This window comes from Cetorhinus maximus, chromosome 12 (assembly GCF_964194155.1).
Source record: "Cetorhinus maximus chromosome 12, sCetMax3.hap1.1, whole genome shotgun sequence".
Taxonomy (NCBI): domain Eukaryota; kingdom Metazoa; phylum Chordata; class Chondrichthyes; order Lamniformes; family Cetorhinidae; genus Cetorhinus; species Cetorhinus maximus.
In genome coordinates, this window is record NC_135890.1 from 114,935,536 (window position 1) to 114,960,959 (window position 25,424).

The window sequence follows — 25,424 nt, forward strand, 5'->3', positions numbered from 1 at the left end:
ATGACTCAATAGGCTGGATTCTACAGCCCCCATTGGACGTGCTTACAGCAGGGGGACATGTAAAATACAATGAGTACCCACGTTACCACTTTCCCGCCCACCCCATAATACGATAAATATGCAGGCACCAAAATTGGCAGGTTGCCAGCCATATTTAAATAAATCATTAAATGTCACTTGGGCTTGTCACCAAGCTAATTGGCTGGAATATTACGCTGCTGATGTGGGCAGATGGGCCGAAGCAGGCAATCCTGTTTTTCAAGCCAAGTTGAAAAAAGGTGAGAAGAGGGGGCACATCACTCGGGGGTGCCCTGTACACATTGGGGGCCACCCCCAAGATATCACCCCACACACTTTGTTCCTCACCCCCTGCCCTCCAAAACCCAGCCGACCATTCCCCCCCTTCCCCCTCCCTGGGCCCTTGGGTCCCTCCCCGGCCTAAATCCCCGGGATTTACCTCTCTCCAGTGGCCATTGCTCTTCTTCCTGCTCCTCCTTGCAGTCCCAGCAGCAACCACTACTGAGCTCTGGCGCTGCAGGGACTGCTGGAGCTGCCGACCATGGAGGGGCGGCAGTCCCGCTGTGAGCTAGTTTAGCCCGTTGACAGTGCGTCATGGCTGTGGGGTGGGCTCCTTCCAGGTATGTTGGCTGCTGGCCGACTGGCTTTCTTTCTGGGGTGGGTCGGAGGAGGAGCATGCAGCCTGCCCCCTCCCCCTGTAAAATCCTACTCACTGGCTCCAAATGAGGACCCCATTGGCTTCAGGCACCTGCCTTTGTTGCCTGCCCAGGATTGGTGATAAAACAGTTGGCATATCGGTGGGTTGCTAATGAGAACTACAACTGTGAAGCACAGCCCATGTCTTCTGCTGGGGCTATTGATGGTAGTTTGGGTGTCAACTATATCTGAGTGGACAGCACTTTTGCTTCTAAGTCAGAAGGTCGTAGGTTCAAGAGCCACATCAGAGACTTGAACACAAAATTCAAATGGGAGCCTGCCTTATTGATGGGGTTAAAATCCATTGCCCCCTGCTTTCCACACACAGAGCCCCTGAACCTCCACTCATTTGCAGCCTGTATCATAGCTGACAGCGTAATCCCTGCCCTTGAATCCCTGTTCTCAAACTTTTCTTTACAGTACACTGTGAATGAGGTGCCGACTGCATTCAAGCAATGAAGGCAAATTGCCAGAATATTGTTCCCTCGCGGGACCTGCTGTAAGAGAGGAAGGTCTCTGGTACTCTGTGTACCTGAACTATGAGAGAATTGGATGACCTACTAGTTGACAAGTAATAAGCAGCACTTTGATTTTGCCTCAGAATCAATATCCTTTCTGCTTGTCAATTAAGTGAGAATGGTGGATCAATTCCCAGTTCATTGTCTATGCCCTCATCACACAACAGCCAATCTAATTACCTGCCACCCAAAGCCAGGGAGACAATTCCGACATCAGCAAAGGCATATTCAGTACAGAGCAGAATAAGGAAGCGTATGTGCCATATGAAGGTACAGCCAAACCCCTTTGTTGCCGTACTTAATGACAATGCTGTCAGGTACGATGCTGAAAACAACATCTCTCCAATCACAAAATGGTTGTACTTAAAAGAGTTTAAAAGCAAATCTTAAACCTCATTTGGCAAAGTCACTTCTCCCTGTAGCTGATTTTCCTTCATCATTGCCCAGGGCCACTGAGGTGAATTTTGCCCTCGTACCACCACTCCAGGTGAGATCGGCGGCTTTGTCACAAACTTGGTATCAAAATAGAAAACTCCCTGGTCTGCATGTCTCAGTTCACTCTGGGCAGTGAACAGCAGAATCATCGAACAGTCACAGCACATTGAACCTGTATTGTGCCAGCTCTCTATAAGAGCAGTTTAGCTAGTCCCACTCGCCCACCCTTTTCCACACAGCCCTGCAAATTTTTGTCTCTTCAGGTGCTTATTCAATTCCCTTTTGAAAGCCAAAATTGGATCTGCCTCCACCACACTCTCGCACTGTGTATTCCAGGTCCTAACCATTCACTGCATAAAAAAGTTTTTCCTCATGTTGCCTTTTTGGTTCTTATGCCAACCACCTTAAATTTGCGCCATCTTGCTCTTGACTCTTCTGCCGACGTGGGCAATCTCTCTTTAAGAAGGACAACACTAACCTCTCCAATCTATCCATGTAACTGAAGTCCCTCATCCCTGGAACCATTCCAGGAAATCTAAACCCACCAGCTGAGCTGTTTAGAGAGATGTAAATGATGCATTTGCAACGGATAACTGTGCTCCTAGTTACATCTTGAAAATCAAAGGCATTAGGTTTACCATTATTCTGCCATTAGCTTGTCAAGCATAGAGAGAGGTTTATTAATGTTATTAAGCCCCAATAATACCTTATGTGAGGTGCTTTGTTTGGTATAAGGGTCTGGCACATTTAGAGTTAATATGGGACTGAGTACAGTGCCACCCACACAGTGATGTAAGATAACACATGACCCACACCTCGAGGTCAGTGTAGTGTTGGACAGAGCCATGTGCACAAGCAAGCATGAATAGAGCTCCTTGCTTGAACCCTTTACTGTATATATGTACATAGTTCTTGTAGTTGATAAACACATACAGTTAACCTACTAAAGACCACTGAAGGCTTCGTTAAGACCTACCGAACAGTATCCAACACAATACAACACTTTGTATGCTTGTGCACATGGCTCTGTCCAACAATAGACTGACCTCAAGGTGTGGATCATGTGTTCTCTAACATCGCTGTGTGGGCAGAATGTAGTCAGTCCCACGTTAACCCTATATGTGCCAGACCCTTATACTACACAAAGCACCTCACGTAAGCTATTATAGGGGCTTAATGACATTAATAAATCTCTTTGTATGCTTGAAAAGCTTATAGCAGAATAATGGTAAATCTAATGCCTTTCATTTTCAAGATGGGCCCTGTGTTCACACTTGAACGGAGAGGCCTGAGGGTTGATTGAAATCGGTCCTCAGGCCTCATTAGCTGCTGGTGCTTTGCAGAAGCCAGTGAGAATTCAAAGCCTACTTTGAACATGTTAGCTAATGGGGAGGAGATACAAATGGTTTGTCTATACTTGACCCCTGAACCTATGCTGCAGGATAATCACAATGAAAGATATGCATTTAGATAGCGCCTTTCAGGACCACAGTACGTCTCAAACTACTTCACAGCCAGTGAAGCACCTTTTGAAGTGTAGCCACTGTTGTTATTTAGGAAATGCAGCAACCAATTTGTGCACAGCAAGCTCCCACAAACAGCTGCCCCTAAAACGTGGGTGTGTTGTCCCTACCAGCAACGCTGTGACACTGTGGTAACGAGTCATTACTGTCACTGACGAAGCGTGAATTTAGTGATCGTAAAACCAGGGATGGGACCAATAGGTGGCTTTTGTTTGGGCAAAGGGCCTTCCGAATGGTTTCAGAACATCCTATCAGGATTCTGCCATAGCAAAAAGTTAGCAAACAATGGATGAAGGCAGCAGGGAATTCTGAATAAATTGCCTGTCAGCTCATATAACCATCGTCTATATATAATCATTACATAAATTAGAATCTAATAGAGAATAATTTTTCTATCTGAAATTGCTATTGGTTTCCGTTAGTGCTATTAGCCCATCTTAAAAGTGGTTGTAAAGCTCTCAGCTGAGGTCATAACTGAAATGTGATTATCCTGGAGGTAATCTCCAGTTGCATAAAATAATATTACTGGCTCTTATGGATTTATCTAATAAGGAAAACATAAATCAGATCAAGTTCGTGTGACAGGAAGTGCAGCAATGAGTGACAATTCATTGCTGAGTGCTCTTGAGCCTGTCTTCAGCTTAATGATTTGGAGCTAAGCAACACAGATTCACCTGAGGTTCAACATTCAGTGTAACACGGTTCCTGTAACTGGTTTTATTTCGGTTCCAATCCTTAGAAGAATTTTCACACAAACTGTCTTAGAAACCCTACTTCATCAATGTCAGGTTTTGCTGCTGTACAATATAACAGGCCTCCTGGTCCCTGAGAAAGAATATTGAACTGTGTGTTGCTGTGGTTGTTGGTTTACTGATGCACTCTTCTGTGGGTAATGTAATGAATTAGATTGCTGCAGTAAGTGCTCCAGAGTTTTTGGGGATCAGAAGACCATTAGTCCCAGCAAAGCCTGTTCCTTTTTGATCGATCAAGCATCTGCCCATCATGCCATCACATCCTTGCATCCACCTCTTTCACTTGAACCACATCTCATTTTTACACTGGAAGGAAAACTTGGGCATTGAGGGTTTTACGATCCCTGTGACATGCACTCGCACGTGGGCTGAGAATCCTTAAATCAGCCCAGTAGTTTCTGATAAGCACGTATCCATACTCCCATCTGAATAAAGAAGTGAACAATGCTTGGAATGATCTTACGATGCCATTACTTGTTTTAAAGTGAAAAGAAAGATTTGCATTTATATAACGCCTTTCATGGCCTCAACAGTTTACAACCAAACAAGTACTTTTGTGAAGTGCATTAAACTGTTTCAATACAGGAAATATGACAGCTAAGGTGCGCACAACATGATCACCTAAATGTCAAAGTGATGATGACCAAATAATTTGTTTTTCAGTGATGTTGGTTGGTTGGTTTAACATCTCACTTGAAGGGCCCCAAGCAAAATCCTTTACTCAGCCGTTACTTTCAGGTGTTCAACTTATTTCCATCATTCACTGCTTTTATTTCAGATTGTCTACTTGTCTCTGTCATATGCAACTCTGCTTATTTTTCCTGTTTCCTTTCTCCGATAGCCTGGTCCTAAGGGAATGCTGCACTACCAGCCTAGGTATTCTGCTCAACACGCCATAGTGGGACTTAAACCTACAACTCTCTGAGACAAAGGCAAGCGTGCTATATACCCACATGACTAACAGTGTACCCGCTAGCAACTTCTATACTGAGAGGATTTAGATGGTGTCGGAATGTGAAGTAGGAAGTATAGATTTTTCAGGCTGTTTCTGTTGGTGGGATCTTGCTGTTTGTAAAATGGCTGCTGCGTCTGCTGGCGTACCAGCTACTGCAGGCTTCAATGCAAGCTAAGGATATAACCCAGATGCTCCAATTGTGGGACAGCCTCGCAACTTGCAGATTGACGTGGGGAAGGATTTTCCCGTTGCCGATCGGAGGCGCGCCCGCCCGCTGCCGCAATCCCCCCCACCAACGGGGGGGAAAATTTTTCCCATGATAAATAGCTACTTGGACAATGTGTTAGGAAACCATACCATGTCATGAGGCACCAGCTTCAGGAATGCGGAGGAGAGTTACTTGAACAATCCCATGGATGAAGGACCTCAGTTACATCGAAAGTCTCGGGAAGCTGGGATTGCTGTCCTTAGAGCAGAGGTGGATAAGAGGACACTAAGAACAACAAGTTACCTTTCAGTGGTGTTTGCCCTGGTTACCATACCCAGAAATGGAGCCTCTGGCGTATCAGACGCGTTCAAGTGGTGAAGGGTTTTGATAGAGTAAATAAAGAGAAACTGCCAAGAGGGTTGGCAACCAAAGGATACAGGTTTAAACTGATTCTCAAAAGACCCAGAAGTGAGATGAGTTTTTGTTTTTACACAGCAAGCTGTTATGACTTGGAATGCACACTCTGAAAGGCTGGTGGAAGCAGATTCAACAATCATTTTCAATCAGGAATTGGATAAATATTTGAAGGGAAGAAAATTGGTGAAGTAAATGGAACAAGCGGGGGAGTCAGGCAATTGGGTAGGTTATGCAAATTGCCACCATGGATGAGCTGAAACTGTATTATAGGAGAAGGAGATGTTGTAGGAGAGAATTGCCTGGACTTGTGCTGAGTATAGTGGTTGGAATGGGCACAGTAAACTTTGGAAAATCAGACAGGTCTGAATGTGACACCTGTAACGGATCCGGGCCAATGGAAAGAACCTTCTTGAGTATATTTTCAGCTACATCCTTATTTTCAGTGCAGCACTGAATTCGGACTCGTTTCTCTCACACCTGTAATATAGACTGACATGAAAAGGTGCTAAAATGTTAAGGGAAGTACCTTCTCTCAATGCATGTGTCACTGGCTCTCAACTCACTAATCATGACTGCAACTGTAATATTTATCCAGGCTTCAGTATCCAGAGCTGAACTTTGCTCGAATATAGAATACAAGAGAAGCAATTTCAGTGACACAACATCATTAAAATGCAACTGTTGAAAGCACCAGGGTTGGAAATTGGTGAGCAAGAATACAATGAGTATACAGTACTTCAGAAAACAGAATGCATTAGGAACCCAATTATGATCTTCTACTTACATTGTGGCCACTTCAGCACAAATAGACCAAGTGGGTTTAAAGTTATGAAATACGGTTAATCATACTTTGAGAAAACATTATTAATAAAATAATTTATGAAATTGTTTTGGGAGGTGGATGAAAGCTTATTTCGTAAATTCAAGCCTAGCATAATATAGCTGGGTTCAATCTTAATGCTGACCTGCAGTAATTTTTTTATGGAATGTTTCTCCTCACATAAGATGCTGTACTATTGGTGAGTTCTCCCTTTATGTTCCCAAATTGAATTTGTTACATGCCCATCAATAAGGCTTCATTTCCCCAGCGCTGACCATGGAGTGGGTGTATTCCAATAACCTGCTCAGGGCTCATTGAAGGAAGGAAGCTGAATTGATATAATGCCCTTAACATATCCTCAGGAAATCCCAAAGCACTTTACAACCAATGAGTTCCTTTCAAAACATGGTCATTTTTTTTGTTTCGCAGGTAAACATGGCAGCCAGGCTGTATGTAGCAAAGCCTCACAAGCAGCAAATGAGGATGGGAGCCACTTAAAGAAAGAAAGACACACATTTATATAGCACTTCTCATGACCACTGGACAACCCAAAGCACTTTACAGGCAATAAAATACTTCTGGAGTGCTAGTCATTGTTGTAGTGTCGGAAACGCGGCAGCCAATTTGCACATGGCAAACTCCCACAAACAGCAATTTGATAATGGCCAGATAATCTGTTTGGCAATGTTGACTGAGGGATAAATATTGGCTAGGACCCCAGAGATAACTCCCCTGCTCTTCTTCGAATTAGTGCCATGGGGTCTTTTACACCCACCTGGGCAGACAGGTGGAGGCATCGGTTTAACATCTCATCCAAAAGACGGCACCTTTGACAGTGCTGCACTCCCTCTGAACTCTACTAAAGTGACTATAAAGCACTGTGGGGCATCCTGAGGTTGTGAAAGGTGCTATAGAAATGCAAGTCTTTCTTTCATTCTCTTACGGTCGGATTCGCTGTTGTTGGCAGTAAGTAACCAATGACAAAACTAAATGACGTCTGTCAGCCAAATGTGTACTTGGATTGTTAACCAGAAAAGAATTATATTTCCCATTTAAGTACAAGGCTTGATTGATTGAGTTGGGCTTAATGGAGGTTTAATCGGGGTTTGGGGGGGAAGGGGGGAAGGGTGGTGAGCAAAAGACCAGCATTATTGTATTTGACTTTCAATGTATTATAATTTAAATGTAACAGAGATGGAATGAAATTCAAAATCTCTGAAAAATTGGCTCCTTCGATGCTCAAATTAAATAGCATCCTCATGAATTCTGTGTCTCTGCATTACCAATACGAAATAGATTGGATTTATATTTCCAAGGTTACATTGATGAAAGGTGAACAGAGTTTCAGCCTATATCGAAATTCAGAACAGTTGCTTAGATACAAAAGATTAAAATAACCCAAAGTGTGCCTCTGACAGTATTGCATTCATACCGCAATCTTAAAACACCATTTATGGAAATTATCTCTGCTGGGAGTAATTCACAGTTCTGGGCGGTTCACATAAATAGGCTATGCCCCTGCTGATAAAAATGGAGAATCACAGCCGTCCATGATATCAAAAAATATAGACTATGCTGTACAAAATCAAATTGTACTCCAGGTATAATTATGTCAAAATAAGGTCAATCCAGCTTTGTACGTGATGTAAATGTGATTTATTTACAATGCGCAGGTTTTTGACTTAAAGAAAGAACTTGTAATTATATAGCACCTTCAATAACTTCTCAAAAACACTTTACCGCCAATGAAGTACCCTTGATGTAGGAAGATAGAAGTGTTGTAAACAACAAGCACACGGTAGAGTGCCACAATGAGCAAAAGAGTTAACTAAGCAGATCATTTGCTTTTTAATGATGCTGGCTGAGGGATAAACGTTGGCCAGGCCACCAGGCAAACTCGTCAGCTCTTCTTCCAATTGTGCCACGTGGATCCTTTACATCCACTTGAAAAGACAAGGGGCCTTGCTTTAATTTTCTGATACGAAAGAGAGCATTTCCAACAGCGTGGCATTCTTTCAGTGTCACACTGCAGTGTCAAATCCGATTATACGCTCAAACCTCTAGATTGAGACTCGAACCCATAACTTTTGGCTTCAGAGGAAAATGTGCTGCCTCTGAGCCAATTTTGACACACAAAAGAAGTAGATTGCTTGAGTACTGAGGTTCTTCCAAAATAATTTGATTATGAAAGAAAGGAAAACCTGCAATAATATAGCATTTTTCATGACCACCGGATGATTTTTTTTCATTTTTCATGACCACTTTACGGATGATTAAATACTTTTGAAGTGTAGTTACTGTTAGGATGTATGAAGATCTTCACATTCAATTCTTTATAGCATGGTAACATAAAGGCCATGAATTTCCTCCGAATTCCTTTTGGCTCCACTCTGCCATTATAAGTAAGACAGGGCACAATTTTTCAACTGCTCAGTGGCATCCCTAATGCCATTCAACATTTCAGGATCAGGACTGTTTAAGTATTTTGAGCAGGTCCTTAAGTCGATTGTAGCTTAGAAACTGTTTCAGGCTGGGGAAAAGCTTCTTGTGGTGCCTAGCCACAGTGCACAGTGTAAATGGGTTACCGTTGCTATTGGGTATAAATGAGAGGAAATATGTTGTTTTTCTGCATTTCCCTCAATTGAGTGTGTAGTTTTATAAAATGTCCCCCATATGTGGGCCAGTGTATTATATATGGATTACACACCCTATGCATATATATATATATAGTTTGTGTGTGTGTGTCTATATGTGTGTGTATGTATAATACAGGCATTTCTAATAAATTATATGATCAATTATAATTATAAGTTATTTATATTGTATAGTTATATAATTACATACACGTGCATACACACAAACAAACACACACACACACAAACACATATTTATCCAATGAATTTTTTTTTGAGTGGGTAAAAGGGTGAGGATCTAACATGGCTTAGGGTCCTTTCCTACTCACCCAGGTTATGACGCTTTAACCCTAAAATTCATCTTGGCCTTAAGAGCCTTTTGAAATGGAAATGTCCATCGCGTCCGACGAGCATGTCCTTTTTGGCGATCTCTTTCTCAACCTTTGACTTTCTCACCACGGGGGAGGATTGCTACCGCAGACCAGCAAACTCGCAAACATATTTAATGGGGAAGCATGTGAGATTTTGGAACATCTGACAAACATCTCTCTTTCCCCACACTGCCCCCCCTCGCCCCAACAAATATCTCAAACCTGTCTCTTTCTACAGACACATCAGATTGGTCCCTGACCTATTTGCACTGACCCATTCAATGGCCTTCCCTGGTAACTTATCCCTCAGCAACACTATTTTCCGTTCTTGCTTCTAACTTTCGTCATTTTCACCTCATGCTTTCTGTAATTTAAGCTGTTCATTATAGTGAACAATTTTCAACTTTTATACACAAACCCTGCTATTTCCTGGGAGCAGTTTTCAATCAACCTTCTCAGGCAGAAGCAAATCAGAATGCACTTTGTGTCATTGAAAACAGTGGTATTCAACAAATTTTTGAAAAAGAAATACATCAGGTCAACGGTTGGGTCAAAGAGTTTAAAAAAGAGTTTGAAAAGTTGGAACTCACTAGATTTACAAAATGGTGTAACTCAAGAATCAAAGCTGTCAAGACATGCTGATGACATGTGGTGGCACACTGAAAAATTAACTATATAGCACCTAGAAAGAAGAGAAAAGGCTTGCTTTTAAATTTCTTTTTCATTCTTTCACAGGATATGGGAGTCACTGGCTAGGCCAGCATTTTTATTGCCCATCCCTGGTTGCCCTTGAGAAGGTGGTGGTGAGCTGCCTTCTTGAACCGCTGCAGTCCATGTGGTGTAGGTGCACCCACAGTGCTGTTAGGGAGGGAGTTCCAAGACATTGACCCAGTGACAATGAAGGAACGGCGACATTGTTTGGATGGTGAGTGACTTGGAGGGGAACTTGCAGCTGGTGGTGTTCCCATGTGTCTGCTGCCCTTGTCCTTCTAGATGATAGAGATCATGGGTTTGGAAGGTGCTGTCGAAGGAACCTTGGTGAGTTGACCCTTTCACATCCCAAGGATTTCCCAAAATGCTTTTCAGGCAATTAAATACTTTTGAAGTGCAGCCACATAAAAAAAAAGCAACTTGTGCACAGCAAGATCCCACATACAGCAGTGTGGCAATGGCTGGAAAATCTGTTTTATTGATGTTATTTACGGGATAAGCATTAGTCAGGACATTGGGAATGAGCTTCTCTGGTCTTCTTTGAAATAGTGACATGGGATCTTTTACATCCAGCTGAGAGGGTAAATAGGGCCTCGGTTTAATGCCTCAACTGAGAAAAGGACTCCCTCAGTACTGCATGGGTGTGACTGCCTGGATTATGGGCTCAAATCTCTGGAGCTTGCCTTGAACCCACACCTATCCTGACTTACAGGTGAGAGTTGTACCCACTGAGCTTCTGTTGACACCCAAGCACAGGCTTGTCAAGTAGGAAAATACAGCGGCCATTTTGCCATGGGACCATCCCACAGAAAGAAATGGGACAAATTTGGTGCCGTTAGTCATGGTCAGAGGGTTGTTAATTCTTACTAATTCCCAAACTTAGCAGAGGGCAGGAAGGAAAAACTGTGGAAAGTCAACGGAACAAGTATAGTGTAATTCATCCCAACCCCTTGCTTATGATGATGGCAATGGCCTAGTTCAGAAATTCATATTCTTGTCACCTGGCAATAAGGGAAACTGGACACACTTGAGCAGCTCAAGTTGATGGGAACGTCACGCGGCTATAATATTAAACAGAGAAATTCTCCAAGTTAAGTGGAGGGCAATCATTGTCAGAAGGCTTCTCAATATATGTGTGCTCCTGTCGAGATCAATAAGCATCTCTAAATGATTGGGCATGTGGAATAGCAACACTGTTGTTGTACAGAGATGAACACTTTGATTACAAGGACTATACAGGCAGAACCTAATTTCTGTTCAGGAAGGTATTCATCCTAATCATATTAAATCATATATGAATGACCATTGACCATAAAATGAGAAAAATCAGCCTACATCAAACATTTTGACTGCGATTGTTAACAATAAGTTCTCGGGAAATCCAGCTATCATGTTTTATTAATTTTATGTATTTCAGGGCTTCATTTGACAGTATTTTTAGTCATTTCCCTCTTAAAACATATATTAAAGAAAAGGTGCAAGTTCATTTCTATATTTTAGGAAAACATGGGGTTTCATCTCAGGAGTGATACTCAATCAATGGACTGAGAGCTACCTACAGGTGGAAAGCAATATTCTTAATTGTGGGCTACTGAAAGATTTTGGGATAATTCCTGTACCCACAATATGGCTCTGTTCAATTTCCCGACCCCACCGGCAGTGCTGAGCTTTTCTCAGGGTGTGTTTCACTCCGACCCATTAGGTCGGAGGCCAGTCGCGGTCAGGGAACGGTTCCCCATCAGTTCCCGAGCCCATCGATCGCACGTGCCTGACGAGTGCAAAATTCAGGCCTAAGTCTATAACTCAAGCACATGTTTGGTCACCAATTCCATTTGGAGTGTGCATTAAGTATCAATCAAACAGAAAATAGCAACGGGAGGATGTTCATCAAGTAAGAAAAGCTAAATTTGCTGAGGAGGTTTGATGAATGATCTTTGGAAATGATGCAGTGCCTATCAGTGATTACATTCCTTGGTTTCGATAACTAATTCAGTTTGCCAATGGAGCGAATCAACAAATTGCAGTGTTTAAGGAGAAGATGGTTGCTGTCCAAGTGGAGCTTACAAGACCCAATGTGATAGTTAATCTTCATGCCAGGCCTAAGTACTGACCAGCAAAAAGATTGTACTGATGGGTTCTCCTAGTGGATTGGACGTACCGATCAGAAGGATCCCAAAGTTGATGCTCAGTTGATGTTGAGTTAGCTGAATTGAACTAACATGGGTCTGAAGTTGCCCCACTTGGCCTGATTGCCTCTGGGTTAAGGAGTGAAAAAAAAAAATCAGCCAAGGCCCCTACATCTGATTTCTGTAGAATAGTTGAGGACAGAATTGGCAATAGCCTATTGAGACTCAGGCCTAGATATTCCACTTCAGTAACCATTCCAATTAATGCCATTTTTCCCCATGTTACTTAAGGGTTAAAGTCACTAATATTGTCTATTGTATCTCCTATCAGTCTATTATTCCAGTCAAATTGGTTTTGAGTGCTAATTTAGATAACTAGGAATTGCTTTCAAGGCCCTCCAGCCAAAAATAGTCCTGGGAAGCAAGCTGAGGAATTTCAGCAGTCATACTCTGTGTCATGATAATAAAGGAAATAACATTGAATTGCATCCGGAAATATTGGAATTCAAAAATAAGACCTGAGTTTTTAGAAAATGCACACAAGCCACTGGCTGGAATACTATAGGGTGACTCCTTAAGAAGTAATGGAACCCCACCTGGTTGCAAGACAAGGTACTTCTAAAGACATCTGGAAACTAATTGCTCCCTCTGGTAGAGACAATGGGACATAATATTTCCAGATGCAATTCAGTGTTATTTCCTTCATTATCATGACACAGAGTATGACAATGGGACATAACAGGAGATGAGCATCATCACATCAAGAATTCCTGTCAGCAATACCCCTGGAAGATCTGTGAATTCGCTACCCACTTGGGATATACAAAGAAGGGATTAAAAGTGATCTGAAAAGCTGCCCCAGTGTCTGTCTGTTGGTGGGTGTTCTGAGAGAGAGCAAGTGCTGGAAGTTTGACTCAGAAGTAACAGCCACACACAGTACCCCAGCAAATTGCCATTTACCTCACTCATTTACCTACTCCCCACGAGTTAAGGACTGTTCCGTATACCCTTTTGTTTTATATGTATAAATTCACTTACTTCAAGCTGAGTTCTTACTTTTAACCTGTATGACTGTTTATGTATGCGTTTTATCCTTTCTTGTCTTTAGTAGTTAATAAACTTACTCTTACTTTTAACTCAAGAAAACCTGACCCAATTGGCTCCTTCAAAACCAGAACAATTGGGTGTGGGGAAAAAGGTATCTGCGAAAGGGATCCTTTATCGATTAACTCTTGTTGCGACCAACGAATAAAGACAGGGAGCCAATTCATCTCTCCTCACTCGGGGCATAACAATTTGGGGGTGTCCCGGCCAGACGATGACAAGTTGAGGGGCTTTCGCCTGGATCAACAACTTTGGGGAGACTCACCTGGGGGGTCGGTCCTAACACCTGCTACCCACCACATTCACTGAAAAGTGTCAGCAAATCTAAGCTCCTCTGTCAAGGGGAAAGACGTTGGCCTGAATTTTTCAAGCGGCAGGCAGGCTCAGCGAGAGCCATTTTACGCGGGCGGGCCAATTAAGGCCTGCCCAACATAATATGCCAGCGGTAGCGTTACCTGTGCAGGCGGAGAGGGGGGGGGAAGGAGGGAGAGTCGGGGCCAGCACTTTTTCGTGCATGCGCGTGAAATAGTGCTTCAATCTCCCTGAGGCACAGAGCTCCCTCAGGGAGATTGAACCGATGTTCAAAAAATTAAATAAAAGGTTTACAAATTTATGTAAACATGTCCCCTCATGTGACTGATGGGACGTGTTTTTATAGTCATGAAATTGTTTTTTATTTATTTAATAAAAGCTTTAGGAAACCTCATCCCGCTCGTGGATGAGGTTTCCTAAAAAAATGTGAAGGCCGCTTGGCCTTTTCGCCTTCCCCGCCGACCATAACGGGCAATGTTAACAATCACAATTAATGACTTTGTTAATGGTCTTAATGGACCGTTTACATTTCGGCGGGCGTGCAGCAGACTCCGGCGTGCACCCACCGAGCGAAATATTGCCGGACTGCGCAATGACATCGGGACGCACTCTCGTTCGTCATCGGGCGTCAACTTTACGCGTCGGCCACTGCCCCCGCACGCCGACTGAAAAATCCTGCCCATTGACATCTGTGGAATTGGCAATGAATTCACTAGCATCAGTTGGAGTGCCAGCCTGGCATCCCTCTGGTTTACTGCAGCATAGTGTCACCAGCAGCTACAGTGTGTCCAGTGTTCCAATAGCCCAAGTAACTGAATATACGTCAGATGAGTGTCAGTAAACAGAGGACAGATGCCATTGTGAGCCCCAGTGACCACATCTGCAGCAAGTGTTGGTTGCTGGAGGAACTCCGGCTCAGAATTGATGAGCTGGAGTCCAAGCTCCGGACGCTGCGGCACATCCGGGAGGGGGAGAGTTACCTGGACGCTTTGTTTCAGGAGGCGGTCATACCCGGTAGATTAGGTACCTCAAGTTCGGTCAGTGGTCAGGGTCAGCAGGGTGTGGCTGCAAGTGAGGCAGGTAGAGGGATCCTGTGTTCAGGAACAGAGGAGCCTCAGCTCTTGACCTTGTCCAACAGGTACGAGGTACTTGCTCCCTGTGTGGATGAGGAACAGGGCTGTAGGGAGGATGAGCCAGCTGACCACGGCACCGTGGCACAGGAGGCCATTCAAGAGGGGGGAGCAAAAAGACAAGGTAGTTGTAGGGGATTCTATAATTAGGGGAATTGATAGCATCCTTTGTAAGCAGGATCGAGAGTCCCGCATGGTATGTTGCCTGCCCGGTGCCAGGGTGAGGGACATCTCTGACCGGCTTGAAAGGATATTGGAGAGGGACGGGGAGGATCCAGTTGTTGTGGTCCACGTCGGGACAAATAACATAGGTAAGACTAGGAAAGCGGACCTGTTTGGGGATTATCAGGAACTAGGAACTAAATTAAAGAACAGGTCCTCAAGGGTTATATTCTCCAGATTACTACCCGAGCCACGTGCAAATTGGTATAGGGATCCGAGACTAAGGGAAATAAACACGTGGCTAAAGTAGTGGTGCGGGAAAGAGAGGTTCCATTTCGTGGGGCACTGGCATCAGTATTGGAACGGGAGGGATCTGTACCGTTGGGACGGTCTCCACCTGAACCGATCTGGGACCAATGTTCTAGCGAAAAGGGTAAATAGGGTGGTCAACAGGACTTTAAACTAGAAAGTGGGGGGGTAGGGAAAGGTAAAACTCCAAGAAGCATGACTAACGGGAAACAAAGCAGCAGGTTAGCGTGTAGGGGGTGGTGGGGGGTGGATTCAACTTCATGGAAAATTATGAAAAAACTGAGAAGAAAGGAGAGCCCAGGAGAGGCTATTAAAGTCCCAGAACACAAAATAGGACAGAGTGTTTGGAAAGGGCTAGGAATCTAACTTCAAGCATATCAGATAAAGGGACGACAATGAGAAAGGGGACGGAAAATACGGGACTGAATGTGTTATATCTGAATGCACGCAGTATACGAAATAAGGTAAATGAGTTTGTGGTGCAGATTGAAATTGGCAGGTATGATGTGGTGGGCATCACGGAGACATGGCTGCAAGGGGATCAGGACTGGGAGCTAAATATCCAAGGATATACATCCTATCGAAAAGATAGGCAGGTTGGCAGAGGGGGTGGGGTAGCTTTGTTAGTAAGAAATGAAATTAAATCGATAGCAAGAAATGATGTAGGGTCAGATGATGTAGAATCTGTGTGGGTAGAGTTGAGGAACCGCAAAGGTAAAAAAGCCATAATGGGAGTTATGTACAGGCCTCCGAACAGTAGCCAGGATGTGGGGCACAAGATACACCAGGAGATAGAAAAGGTGTGTGAGAAAGGCAAGGTTACGGTGATCATGGGGGATTTCAATATGCAGGTAGACTGGGGAAATCAGGTTAGTAGTGGATCCCAAGAAAAGGAATTTGTGGAATGTCTACGAGATGGCTTTTTGGAGCAGATTGTGGTGGAGCCCACTAGGGAACAGGCAATTCTAGATTTAGTGATCTGTAATGAGGCAGATTTGATAAGGGAGCTTAAGGTGAAGGAACCCTTAGGAGGAAGTGACCATAATATGATAGAATTTACCCTGCAATTTGAGAGCATAGAGCTGGAACCAGATGTAATGGTATTACAGTTGAATAAAGGCAACTACAGAGGCATGAGGGAGGAGCTGGCCAGAATTGACTGGGAGATGAGCCTAGCAGGAAAGACAGTGGAACAGCAATGGCAGGAGTTTCTGGGAGTAATTTGGGAGACACAGTAAAAATTCATCCCTAGGAAGAAGAAGCATACTAAAGGGAGGACGAGGCAACCATGGCTGACAAGGGAAGTCAGGGACAGCATAAAAGCTAAAGAGAAAGCAAATAATGCGGCGAAGAGCAGTTGGAAACCAGGGGATTGGGAAGCCTACAAAGACCAACAGAGGACAACTAAAAAAGAAATAAGGAGGGAGAAGATTAAATATGAGGGTAAAATGAGAGTAATATAAAAGAAGATTGCAAGAGTTTTTTTAGATATATAAAGGGTAAGAAAGAGGCAAAAGTAGACATTGGGCCACTGGAAAATGACGCTGGAGAAGTAGTAGTGGGGAACAAAGAAATGGCGGAGGAACTGAATAGGTACTTTGCGTCAGTCTTCACAGTGGAAGACATGAGTAACATCCCCAAAGTTCAAGAGAGTCAGGGGGCAGAGGTGAGTATGGTGGCCATTACCAAGGAGAAGGTGCTAGGAAAACTGAAAGGTCTGAAGGTGGATAAATCACCTGGACCAGATGGATTACACCCCAGAGTTCTGAAGGAGATAGCTGAAGAGATAGTGGAGGCATTAGTGGTGATCTTTCAGGAATCACTGGAGTCAGGGACTGGAAAATCGCTAATGTAACCCCTCTGTTTAAGAAGGGAGTGAGGCAAAAGATGGGAAATTACAGGCCGTTTAGCCTGACCTCGGTCGTTGGTAAGATTTTAGAGTCCATTATTAAGGATGAGATTTCAGAATACTTGGCAGTGCATTGTAAAATAGGACAAAGTCAGCATGGAGGGGAGGTCATGCCTGACAAATCTGTTAGCATTCTTTGAGGAGGTAACGAGTAGGTTAGACAAAGGAGAGCCAATGGATGTTATCTACTTGGACTTCCAGAAGGCCTTTGACAAGGTGCCGCACAGGAGGCTGCTCAGTAAGATAAGAGCCCATGGTTTTAGAGGCAAGGTACTAGCATGGATAGAAGATTGGCTATCTGGCAGGAGGCAGAGATTGGGGATAAGGGGGTCCTTCTCAGGATGGCGGCCGGTGACTAGTAGAGTTCCGCAGGGGTCAGTGTTGGGACCACAACTTTTCACTTAATACATTAATGATCTAGATAACGGAGGGCCTCCTGGCTAAGTTTGCAGATGATACAAAGATAGGTGGAGGGACAGGTAGTATTGAGGAGGCGGGGAGGCTGCAGAAGGATTTGGACAGGTTAGGAGAATGGGCAAAGAAGTGGCAGATGGAATACAACGTGCGGAAGTGTGAGGTCATGCACTTTGGTAGGGAGAATAGAGGCACAGACTATTTTCTAAATGGGGAGAGAATTCAGAAATCTGGAGTGCAAAGGGACTTGGGAGTCCTAGTCCAGGATTCTCTTAAGGTTAACTTGCAGGTTGAGTCGGTAGTTAGGAAGGCAAATGCAATGTTGGCATTTATTTCGAGAGGACTAGAATATAAAAGCAGGCATATGCTGCTGAGGCTTTATAAGGCTCTGGTCAGACCACATTTAGAATATTGTGAGCAATTTTGGGCCCTATATCTCAGGAAGGATATTCTGGCCCTGGAGAGGGTCCAGAGGAGGTTCACGAGAACGATCCCAGGAATGAAAGGCTTAACATATGAGGAATGTTTGAGGACTCTGGGTCTATACTTGATAGAGTTTAGAAGAATGAGGGGTATCTGACTGAAACTTACTGAATACTGAAAGGCCTGGATAGAGTGGACGTGGGGAAGATGTTTCCATTAGTAGGAGAGACTAGGACCCAAGGGCACAGCCTCAGAGTAAAGGGAAAACCTTTTAGAACAGAGATGAGGAGAAACTTCTTTAGCCAGAGAGTGGTGAATCTATGGAATTCATTGCCACAGAAGGCTGTGGAGGCCAGGTCATTGAGTGTATTTAAGACCGAGATAGATAGGTTCTTGATTGGTAAGGGGATCAAAGGTTAAGGGGAGAAGGCGGGAGAATGGGGTTGAGAAACTCATCAGCCATGATTAAATGGCGGCGCAGACTCGATGGGCCAAAGGGCCTAATTTCTGCTCCTATGTCTTATGGTCTTATGGACAGCAGGTTTAAGATAATTGGTAAAGGAGCTAGAGGTGACAGGAGGAGATAATATTTTACACTTTGAGTTGTCATGATTTGGAAAGCGTGCCTGAAAGGGTAGCGAAAGCTGATCCAATCTGTTTTTTTTTAATCTTTCCATGATGCGAACTCCGCTGGCAAGGCCAGCATTTGTCGCCCGTCCCTAACTGCCCTTGAGTAACTTTCAAAAGGGGAATTGGAAATATATATTAAAAATGAAAAGAAATGCAGGCCTATGGAGAAAGAGCAGAGGGGAGTTGGACTAGCTGGATAGCTCTTACAAAGAGCTAGCATACGCACAATGCGGAAAATGGCCTCTTGTGGCAATATGTGCACTTTCCTGTTTATCCTGTTTAGAGGATTTGAATGTATTTCTTTTACACTGTGTTGCAGGATATGTAAAATAGCCCCTTCATGCTGCTATGAATCAAAGCCATTTTTCGTAAGCGAGTAAAACAGTCTTCATGTGCCAAGAGACCCAGTAATGTTCAGGAGAGAACATATGGAAATTGTTTTCATATAATGGAACACTCAGATTTCAATGTCTTTCCCCTCGGCAGATGAACTTACATTTGCCGACACTTTTCAATGAATATGGTGGGTAGCAGAGCATGACTGCTGAAACTCCTCAGCTTGCTTCCCAGGACTATTTTTGGCTGGAGGGCCTTGAAAGCAATTTCTAGTTATCTAAATTAGCACTCAAAACCAATTTGACTGGAATAATAGACTGATAGAAGACACAATAGGCAGTATTAGTGACTTTAACCCTTGAATAACATGGAGGGAAAATGGCATTAACTGGATGGCTTACAAGAGAAGGCAATGATTGAAGCCCCTGGAAAATTGCAGAAGATTGTGGGAAGATTAGTGGGATTTTCAATTTACATGGATGAATAAAAGGCTGTTGTGAAAATGTCTCAGCGCTTTCTGTTGCTAAATCTGATTGTTAAGTTATTTTACTGGATGCTAAATCGTTTGCCATTCAGCATTTCTGATTTCACACAGTCACTTCATCTTCCTACTCCTGCTGCAGCTCTGTTGATAGCAATCTTGTCTCCTCATCAGAAAGTTGTGAGCTCAAGTCCCACTTCAGCTGTAGCTCAGTTCATAGCACCCTCACCTTTGAATCAGAAGGTTGTGGGTTCATATCCCACTCCCGGAAACCAAGAACTGTGAATGTATTCGAAAGAGTTACATGCGATCTGTTGATAACTCGAAAGAGTTACAGGACTTTGAGTGCAAAAATCCAGGCTGACACTCCAGTGCAGTGTTTTGGGCATGCTATGAAGAAGAATAAGGGATTTTTCATTGGGGACCTGGCCAACATTTATCAACATTAATAAAAAAACTAATTATCTGCTAATCATCACATTGCTGTTTGTGGAGCTTGCTGTACCAATTGGCTCCTGCATTTCCTACATTACAACAGTAACTTATACTCAAATGTACGTCCAGAGCTGTAAAAGATTTTGGGATGTCTAGACAATGTGAAAGGCACTTTATAAATGTGAGGTTTTCTTACTCTTACTGGCTCTAAATTTTCCTGAGGGGTGGTGCAGGTCCCATCCTACTCTCCTCTTACCCCACTTCCCAATAACTGGATGGTGGGGGGGCTAGCTGTCTTTGGAAGCAACTGGTAGCTCACCCTGTTATCACACTGAGACTCAATAGCCAATTTCTGACAAGCCTCAAGCCTCCACTTGTCACATCGTGCCAACCTGAGTACATGCCCTTTATTCCCACTCTATGAACCCAACCACACAACCTAGTTCCAACCTGTCAAAAGGTCACCACCATTCTCCGAGCACGCTCATCTTCCCAGTGAATGATCCTTGCTGACTGGTAAGAAAAATAGACTTGCATTTAAATATCATGGGATGTCTCAGTCTTTACAGTTAATGGAACAATCTTGAAGTCCAGTCACTGCTGTAATGTGGGAAACAAAGCAGTCAATTTGTGCACAGTAAGCTCCCACAAACAACAATGTCATAATGACCAGACAATCTGTTTCTTGTGAAGTTGGTTGAGGGATAAATATTACCCAGGACACCGGAGAGAACACCTCTGCTCTTCCTTGAATAGTGCCATGGGAATTGGTCCAGCTGAGACAGTGGACTCAGTTTACCATCTCATTTAGAAGGCAATACAATTCAGTCCGCAAATAGTGGTACATTCATGCTAACCTGCTTTGCTTCTGTATGTGGTGGTCATTAAAACCATAGTAATTTGTAGCAATGAGACCATGAAGAAGAAATCTTTTCTGAGATACAGCTATTCTGAAGCCAGTCTTAATTCGCATGACTTTGGTGATCCAAAAAATGGGCTGTAACTTCCTTGGAGTGGGAATCAGTGTCGGATTGCCACTCTGTGCCCACTTACCATGCCAAATTTCTTCCATGCCTGTCTCTCTCGACCTTCCAACTCAGGCCGGTGAGGTCCAGGAGGCGCAGCTGCCTCCAAAGTCCAACACCATCGAGTTGAAGGAGGACACGCCTCCTTTTTAAGGGCATTAGCTGCCATAAAGCAGGTAAGTTTAAAGGTCCCACTGAGATTGACAGGTCAGGGAGAAGTGCCTAAGGTAAGTCAAAAGGATTTGTGGGGGTGGGGGTGTTCGAAGGTCAGGTGGGGATGAGGGAGGGGGGTCGGACATCAGGAGGAGCTGGGGGGTCAGACATCGGGAGAGGGTGCAGCAGGCCGGACATTCGGGGGTCTAGGAGGGGGCCGGACATTCGCGGTTTGGGGGGCTGGGGGTCGGACATCGAGAAGGGATCGGCGGGGGTGGGGTCAGCCCTCTGTGGGGGGCTGAGGGTGTCAGATATCGGTGGGGGTGGAGCGGGCCGGACATTCAAGGGGGTGGGGGCTGGGGAGGGTTTGAATATCGGGAGGGGCTAGGGGGGTGTGTTAGTTGGACAGTCGGGGGGCTGGGGGGTTTGGAATTTCGGAGGGTGTGAGTTGAGCATGGGGGTCGTGAGGGGTCAGGTCCGGGGGGTGGGGGGTAACAGTCAGGTCCGCGGGGGGAGGGATGGGGTTTGGAGTGGTGTGGGAGGAGTCCCATGTGGGTGGTGGGAATCCCATGAGGGGTTGGCGGGTGGGGAATACCATGGGGGGCATGTGGCTAGTCACGGGTGGGGTAGTCCCCTGGGGGGTTGGGTCTGTGGGGGAAGTACGGGGGCGGAATCGGTCTGGGCCTTTACAATAGTAACCCAGAAGTTAGAAGAGGTTTGAACTCTTCTAACTTTTTTCTGGGTAACTATCGGTCTAACCCTGGTGGAACCGTCCGAACCTTGTGATTTAAACTGCATTTTCGGATGGTTCCCAGTGTAGGGCAATCGTCCAGAGGAAGTGTGCTTTTTTCTGCAGTTGTCGTGCAAACCCTTACCTGGGAACTTGCCCGAGGGATTCCCCAGCGCATCTTTGGAGTACCATCCAAATCTGACGCTGGGGAGATCGGAGGTTAGGGCCCAATATATTTTAAAAATCAGGATTTCTCCTGTTTGAGCTCTGCTTCCATTCCGATCGCCATGCCATGCATTCTGGGCAAGAATCCCATTCTGAAAATAAGATCACTTCTCTTGTATTACTTTTTTGTACTTTTTAATTCTAGGATATACAACGAGCTTCACTTCTGATTCACTTATTGACACTCACGTTTTGTTTGGATAACTGTTTAAATCACCCTGCTATCCTGCCAGGTGTGTGTGTGTGTGTGTGCAGGGGCCCCCTATCTAATTGCTTCCAATGCTCTCTTCTTGGCTTCAGACGCAAAGTTTTGTTTATTGTGCTGAATTCTGGCCATCACCTCCTCGTCTAACACATCAAATGCTTTCTAGTGAGCCTTGTTCCTACTTTGTTTGGGGCATTCTCTGGTCAATTTTGACAGCGAATTGCATGCACTTTATACAGGGCTCTCTGTCGAGTTCAAGGGTTTCAAAGCAAGAAAAAGAAGGATTTCTGTTTCTGTAGTACTTTACACAACCGCTTCTCGGCCTTTTGGCTAAGATCAAGTGTTGCAGGGGCGACACCATGATCCTGCCATGGGTTACCTATCACCGTCCGAGTCACGGTGAACGACAGCGAAGGAGGATCACCTATGGATCGGGTCTTCTTCGCCGGGAGGATCCTGTTGAAGGCATGTGGCTTCGAAGCTCCGGAGATCGTATCCCTGCAGGACTTCCCCAAAGCTGGTTTTTTCAACGTGACGTTCAAGCGGGTGGCAGACTGCGTCCAGCTCCTTAGGGTGTTCGAGGAAAAGAGAGACCTGCCAGAGATGAAGATCCTGACGGCGGAGCCGCTCTTTTCTCTGCTGTTGCAACGGGAACGTGTGGTGATGGTGCATCTGTACAACCCCTTCGTCCCTGTCGCCGACGTGGTCACCTTCCTCACCAGGTACTTCGATAAGGTGGGGAGCGGCACTGAGATTCGAGACAAGTTGGGGATCTGGACAGGCAAACGCCTGTTTAAGGTCACGCTAAAGACCGATGGTAAGGGAGCCATTTTCCACCCTCCTTCCAGTTTCGCTATCGGGGGAAACCGTGGCTACCTGGTCTACACTGGGCAACCCAAGCATTGTCGCTCATGCGGCAAGGCTGGTCATGTGGCGGCCAACTGCAGCGCCTCCCTCTGCAAGATCTGCAAACAGGAAGGGCACCAGACAAAAGACTGCAAACAGGCCAAGTGCTGCAACCTGTGTGGCGAGGCAGGTCACCTCTACAGGACCTGCCCCAAACGCTGCCGTACTTACGCACAGGCAGCCAAAGCCAACGAGGGGGAAGCAGAAGAAATGTTTCGTGTCACTCCAACCACCAAGGCCCCCAGGGAGCTCAACGGGACAAAGGAGGACACAGAGAGAGACAAGGTGGAGAAAGAGATTGAGGCAACAGAGAGCCAATCAACAGCACTACCCCCTGAACCTCCCAGTCCTCAGGACAGCGAATCAATGGAGGAGGAGGCAGCAGTGGAAAAGCAGCAGGGGGAGTGGCGGACGGTGAAGAACACCAAAAGGAAGAAGGAGCGAAGAAGAAGCAAAGCCATCTCCCAGAAAAGCGGCAAGAGGCGTCTCCCATCCGACATGGATGACAAGGGCAGCAGCTCTTCGGATGATGAAGTGCCAGAGCGGCACCGACAGAAGAGGCGGCAAAGCTCCAGGGCGTTGGAGGACGAGACACCCAAGCTCCAGAACATTGGAGACAACAAGGAGACCAGCGCACCCCAACTTTGCCTGCAACCTGAGGAGGCCAGTGCACCACAGCCCCTGGAATCTGGGAGCAGTGAGGCAATCATCGCACCCCAGCTCCAGGAAGCCGGGAACAGCAACACCCCAGAGGGGGTGAGTTTTGGAGAAGCTTCTCCAGCAAAGGTCATCTCAAAACCCGCTCTCTACGTGAACCTCCAGATGCCACCTGAGCAGAACACTGCCAAGGAGATCTACCTCAGCCCATCCAAAGTGAAGGAATTTGAGCTCACTACGGGTATGAAGGAGCAGACTAAAGGTCTGGGACTCTCAGAGACAGTGGGTTTGGTAGGAGAATAAATGCTTTAAAATGGGTTTAAAGATTGTATCCATAAATGTGCGTAGCATTAAATCTACTACGCGATGTGTTGCGACCTTGGACTACCTAGCCAAGGTCAAAGCTGACCTGTTGTTTCTGCAGGAGTGTGCGATACCGCACCTCAGCTCCGACAGGCAATGGTCACGATGGTGGTCCCATGGGCCATCGATCTGGTCGGGCGGAAATGACTCTCGTTCCTCCGGCCTGGGTATTCTGCTGCGGGGAGGCAACTTCACCGTCTCCGAGGTTAAGGAGGTGGTGGGCGGGCGACTCCTCGTAGCAGACGTAATGTACAACAATGCTCCACTCCGGTTAATTAATGTGTATGGCCCGGCACAAGGGGCTGAGCGGCTGGAGGTTTTTCAGCAGCTCCCACTGCTGCTGGCGACCTCCAGGCCGGTCATTCTGGGCGGTGACTTCAACTGCATCATCGATGCGGCTGGACGATCCAGCAGGGCCGGCAGCAGATTGGACGCTACGTCCAGATCCCTGATGGAAACAGCTAAGGATGCCAAGCTGCACGACATCTTCAGCAACCCTGCAGACGGAGCGCAGCGTAGATACACCTGGTCGCGGCCAGACGGGTCCATTCATTCCAGGATAGACTTCCTGTTTGTGTCCCGTGCATTCACAGTCAGATCCGCCGATGTCAAGCCGGTGTTCTTCTCTGACCACTGCCTCCTACTGGCGGACTGCCACTTGGAGAAGGACCCGAGGGTGGGCAGGGGGGCATGGAAGCTAAATGTGCAACTGCTGACCCCAGAGAACATTGAGGAGCTCAAGAGGGATTACAAAGGTTGGAGAACCGTGAAACCCCTCTTTGAGTCCCTGACACACTGGTGGGAAGCGATCAAGGGAAACATCAAGAGGTTTTTCATCCTCAAAGGCACCCAGAAAGCTAGAAAGGAACAGAGGGAAATGTCCCGACTCCAGAAAAACATGCAGAATCTGCTCCGGCTGCAGTCGATGGGGGTCGATGTCAAGGAGGAGCTCCAAGAGGTGAAGAGCCAGCAAGCCTCGCACTTTGCCTCGGAGGCCTCCAAGATCATCTTCCGTTCCAGAGTCCGCTCCGTGGAGCAGGATGAGACGAGCTCACGTTTCTTCTTCCAAAAGGTACACAGAGAGATCTCTGTGATCAGCAGCCTGAAGGAAGAAGACGGCTCAGTAAAGTCATCACGGTCCGACATTTTGTGGATCAGCAAATCCTTTTATGCCGGATTGTATGACGTGAAGCCCACGGACAGCACGGCCTCCCAGTCCTTCCTGTCCTCTATCACGGAGGTCTTAGACGACATTACGCGGGAGAACCTGGACAAACCGCTAACTCCTGATGAACTGACTAAGGCCCTTGAGTCCTTCGAGAAGAGTAAAAC